Genomic DNA, 5,709 nt, shown 5'->3' with positions numbered 1-5,709 from the left:
CTGCTCCTGGGACTCTGTTAGATCTGCCGGCAGATGGAGATGAAGGGGTGGGTCAGACAAGGCAGGTGCTGGGGGTCTAAAGCCCAGCGGAACCAGCACCAGGCAGCCTGCTTGGGGGCAGAATGATGGCCGAGATGACCTTCTCAGGATCTCCTGACTAGTGTCTGGGTCCAGGCTGTGGTGTCTCCAATGCGCCGTTCAAACCAGCCCCCCTCTCCTCTCCCCCGGCCCCCTACCAGTCTACGTGCCCCAGTCCTTCCTTCCGTGTTGTGCCCTCAGAATTCACCAAAGCGCCTTGAGGAAGACAGGTTGAGGGGGTTCGGGACTCCTCCTCCAAGTGCCCTTCCTCTCCCGCGAGTGAGTGTTGGAGACAAAACCCCAGGCTGACAGCAACCAGCCTCCTTGCCTCTTTGCATGTTCTCTCACCCTGGCTCTGGGAGCCAGACAACAGTGACTCTGTGGTGAATGGAAGGAGCTGGGAAGGGGGCTGCCTTTAGAGGGGGAGTTAGGAGAGGAGGCAAGGAAGTCGACAGAAGTGCAGCTTTATCACAACAGAAGCCACCGCAGAAGCCAAAGTGAGCCATCCACGCCCAGCGAGGCGCTGTCCAGGGTGCTGGGCAGGTGCAGGGCCACCCGAGCCTCCCTGAGAGCGTAGCTGCCTTTGCTGCCCAGTGCCCAACGCTCTGGCTGTGGGAGGAATGGGGGGCCTGGGGTTCCCCTCCACACCTGGGCCTGCAGAGTTCACCAGCCAGGAGGAGGAACCCGTGAGGAGGCTGCAAGGGGAAAGCCCTGCTCTGCCCAACTCACTGTGCCTCTCGCGGGTCCAGGCCTGGGCTCCTCCTCACTGCCCCACCCAGGCCAGACCCACTCCCCTCTGCCCTGCTCTGGGCCTGTTTCTCCTCTTTAAAATGAGGAGACCCATTTTACCTGCCATTTCCACTGCCCCCTTCAAAAATGGATCAGAACCAGCCCACATTTCCCAGAGGCTTCCTGCCCAGATGTGATGGGCTGTGTTCTGACTCTCCCCTCATCTCTCTCTGGCCCAGCCCTACTCAGTCTAGGCTACTTTTTCCACCATCCCCCCCCCCCATGATCTCTGCCACCAGGGACACAGAGCACCCTCTCCAAACAACTTCCTGCCTCTCTTCTTCGGGCCTCGGCGTCCCCCAGCACTCCCTGCTCCCCTGGAGAAGGGGCTCGGGGGGCTCAGGAGAGGCTGGGGGAGGAGAGGGGCTGGCCAGCCTCCTGGGCTGCAGCAGAGCAAGCTGCAGGTACAGCCACAGAGATTTAAGTGAGACCCATGCTGCCTGAGCTTGTCTGCTCATAAGTGTCACCTGAGGGACTTAAATGACATATTATGAGGCCCTCCCCCCAGACCTCCTGAACCAGAACCTACAGGGAACTGGTATAGTGGGAGGAACTTCCCACGTAGAGACCATGAGCCTGGAGAGGAAAGTGAGCTACTTCTCTGGGGGCTTCTGGGCCCTTGGGGGATCCCTGACACCACAGGACCACTGACGAGTCATTTCGCCCTGGCGGTGTGGCTAAGATGATGGGGCGTCATCCGGTACACAGAACGGTTTCCGGTTCAATTCCTGGTCAGGGCACATGCCCAGGTTACGGGCTTGACCCTCAGTAAGGGGTGTGCAGGAGGCAGGCAATCGGTGTTTCACTCTCACATCCAGGTTTCTCTCCCCGTCTCCCTTTCTCTCTCTCTTTAGAATAAATAAATAAATAAATAAATAAATAAATAAATAAATAAATAAATAAATTTGTTTAAGATTCATTTGACCTTGGTTGTCAAACATGAAGTGAAAGAGAAGGGGGCATGATAGGGGTTTGGGGCCCCAGCCCACCCACCCCCCTGAGTGCTAGCCCCCTAGAGTTTTGAAGCTTGTGTGAGAATAGATTTTACTTTTTTAAAAAGCTATCAGATTTTTTTAAAAGCCTGAAGCACCAGGCTCTAGGATATCTGGACCCCGGGGACCCCAGAGGGCTGGGCCCTGAGTGAGGGATTCTTTCTGGTTTGCCCTAAATCCCTGCTGCTTCAGTTGCCGTTTCACTCTGTTCCCATGGGCTGTGTGCTCAGAAGAGGGAGAGAACATGTCGTCTCCTCAGCTAGACTCCCGGGGGGGGGGGGGGGGCACTGAGAAAGGAGAGAGGAGGGGGAGCGGGGCCCTCTGGCCTGCTGCCTGAGCACTAGTCCTCTGGCCTGCTTTCCAGCCCAGGGGCCCGGATGAGCATTGGATCTGGGGCACAGGGCTTCACCCCATCCCATCGGGGTGCCTCAAGCTCCCACACCCACCGTGGAGGCTGAGTCTGGCAGGGCGGGGTGCCTTCGCTTTGGTCAGGGCTCGCCCTGAGCTCCCAGGGAAGCCTGAGATCTGAAAGCAAGGACCTCTTGGGAGGCCCCCCAACTTCCAGCAGCTGCCTCAGGCTGGTTCTAATCTTACCTGCCCCGCCATGTCCTCCTGCAGCTGGGAGCAGGATGGAGGCTCTGCCAACACCGGGCACTGGGCCGGTCCTCGGCTTCTGGGGGTGAGCAGACAAGGGGCAGCATTGAGCTCCGTTCTGGGCGGGGGGCCCAGCGTCCCTGCCTGGGCTGAGGGCCGACTGAGCCCAGAAATAACGGAGCCAGGCCCTCCCTCTCTTAATGAACCCAAGGGAGGGGCACAGACAGGGGGGCTTCAGGGCAGAGGAGTGACACTGCCCCAGGTCCTCACGCTGAACAATACGTGCCCTGGGACTCGGGACTCGTCGCTCCTTCTGGGGGACCCATCCGCAGAATGGGGGCATCACCTCTGCTCTCCTTCCCCAGGGCCAGGGGGAGAACTTAAGGTCATGAGTGCGGGGAGAGCTGAGATCCAAGGAAGAACAAACACACCACAGAGGTCAGGGAGAAAGGCCGCCATGGTCCACCACAGTGAGTGGCTGCTTCTAGAACTCAAGAGTAGCCACCCCTCCCCCCACCACCACCACCGAAAAAAAAGAGTGGTCTCCCTCTGCACCTGGCTGGGCTGGAGGTACAGGATGAGCCCCAGTTCCCAGGCCCTCTGTCAGACACTCCCAAGGGATCAAGGGCTCAAGTCTTCAATCAGAAGTCCACCTAAAGCACTGACCCTGCCCAGCTGCAGCCCTGCTGAAAGAGGGGGAGAGGCGGGCACAGCTATGCCACAGGTCACACATCCCAAGGAGAGTGCCTGCAAATGATAGGCTGGCACTAGCTGGACCCCCTGCATCGTCTCAGCCGGAAACAAGCCCTGCTCTAAGCAGGGGCTCCCGCTAACAACTGCCTTTGGGATGACCTTGGGCTCAACAGCCGCTTTTTTCAGCACCAACCAAGATGGGACCCATGATGACAGAGGAACTCTGGCTGGGCCAGGCCTAAATGTCAAGCCGGACACTTTCTGGGTCTCAGCTGCTCCTGAGACAACCCTGCCCCCCCCCCCACCCCGCACCCCTTCTCCCTACGGAAGCTAGAGCGAGCTGTGAAAACAAATTACATCACATCGCTCCCTCACTCACAGCCGTCCACCAGCTCCCTCTGCCCTTCAGTTCGAATTCAGTCTCCTCAGCATGGCCTACAAAGGCCCGCCTGAACTGGTTCACTGCCCTCTCCCCACCCCCAGCCCATCAGCCACGTGGCCTTCTTTCTGCTCCCTGAGCTCATTCCCACCTCAGGGCCTTTGCACCAGCTGTACCCTTGGCCTGGAATGCTCTTTCCCTAGATCTTTAAATGACTGCCTCTTCTGTCACTCGGGGCCCAACTCCAGCACTGCCTCCTCAGAGAAGCTCTCTGTGACCCCCCGCGCTCTCTCGCATGCCTCCACGGAGCAGCAGATCTGCGAAGCATCACTTAGCAGAACAGAAGCCTCCTTTTCTATCTGTTTCCTTACTTCCTGCCTCACTAGGATGTAAGCTGAGTGAGGGTGGGGACTATGTCACATTCACGGTTATCTCCCCCAGAGCCCAGCACAGTGCCTGACAAACAGTGGGAAGTTTTTAAATATTTAGAGACGGTAATCATCCCTGTTGTAGGCAGGGGCTGAGAGAGGTTGAGAAACATGCTCAGAGTCACAAAGCCGGAAAGTGGCAAGGCCAGGGACTGTAGGAGCCCACGGAAAGGCTGGAACAGGGGCCAAGCAGGGAGGGCTCAGGGCCCAACAGGCACTATAAGACAGAGGGGAGAATGCACGGGTGCAGTGCCTATGTGCACGTCTGTGAGCAAGCATACAGTGCAGGCATTTGTGGGTGCAGACACACATGCAGACACACAAACACACATAGAGGACGCTGGGCAGCCACTCAGAAGGCAGTCCCCCTGGGTGGTGAGGTTGAGATAAGGATCCAACAGGCCTAGGGGCAAGGTTCAGGGCAACTAGACCCATATCGTCAGCCAACTGGGATCAAGCCATTCTACTTTGGGAGAAGCCAGGGACAGGAAAGAGACAACCCAGTGCTTCAGACAGGCGCCCACATTGACCATAGCCATACCCAGTGGCATCAGGTGGCTGGGTGGGTTTGGGAGGAGATGGGGGCAGACAGGCCCACTTGGTGGAAATGGGGGTTCAGGAGGCAGAGGAGCCCAGGAAAAGCAAAATCTCAGAGCCTATGTGGGATGCTCACAGGTGCTGAGAGCCCAGGCAGCGTATGTCAAGGGGGCTGGGGTCAGAGAAAATCGTTCTGGAATGTCAGTGAAAAGGCAAAGCTGAGACCACAGTTGTCCCAGGGAGCAGGACTGAGAGCCTACAAACTCCAGTTTTGCCTCCAACGTGAGAAGGAAGCTTGGGAGGATGAAACCCCTCTTTTCCCGTGTACATCAGAGATTCCTAACAATTTCAAAGTCTTTGACTTCTTTGAGCATCTGATGAAGCTGTGGATCCCACCCCAGACAGACTGGCACATACGTGCATAACATGTTGAGTAATTTTTGAAAGGCTCACGGATCTCTAAAGCCCATCCATAGGCTCTGGGCATGAAGCCCAAGCTGGAAAAATCCCCACGGACCTTCCACCTCTGATACTGAACACTCAGAGACAGTTCTATGAGGGGGGGAAGCTGAAAACCTTTCACTATCACACCTACTCTATGCCCACTGGGAACCCACCCACACATCCCCATTGGTCCCACTGCCCTTCCCCCAAATCCCTACTATACTGACTCCCTAGCTCACCCAGATTTTAGCGCATGGGCTGGGGTCTTCACACATACACAAACACACAAATATACACACAGGCAGTTAAATAAGAGAGCTGGCATGCAATTGGTGCTCAGAACAGACCTTAGCCAGCTGTGCCTACACCATTCGTGGGCACTCCAGCGCTCCCCAGGAACCAGAGCACTGGCATCAGGGAGTTGATAGGAAGACACCTCAGGGGGCGTCACTGGATCACACAGCTAACTGTGCTCTCCCGCCTCCCAACCCCAGCCTCTGCCAGCCAAGGAGTCTGGAAGTCAGGGCCTTCCCGTCACCCCGGAGCTCTAGGCACCCTCCCTAGACAAAGATCAACCTGGGCACATACCTCCTCAGCGTCTCAATTGCCCAGGGCAGGGAGGTGCCCAGGATACAGAGGGATGTCTACCCAGGAGCCCCAGGAACTTTCGTGCCTCCAGTTCCCAAAGTGACCCCACTCCCTCCTAACCCACTGGGTCTTCCCAGCTTGGACCACCTTGTGCAGCAACAAGTGCCTCAGTCTGGAGCAGTGCAGT

This window comes from Myotis nattereri, assembly GCF_964212035.1.
Source record: "Myotis nattereri genome assembly, chromosome: 5".
In the NCBI taxonomy this organism is placed as follows: Eukaryota; Metazoa; Chordata; class Mammalia; order Chiroptera; family Vespertilionidae; genus Myotis; species Myotis nattereri.
The sequence above is the reverse complement of the archived record's forward strand: the minus strand, read 5'-3'. Positions refer to the sequence as shown.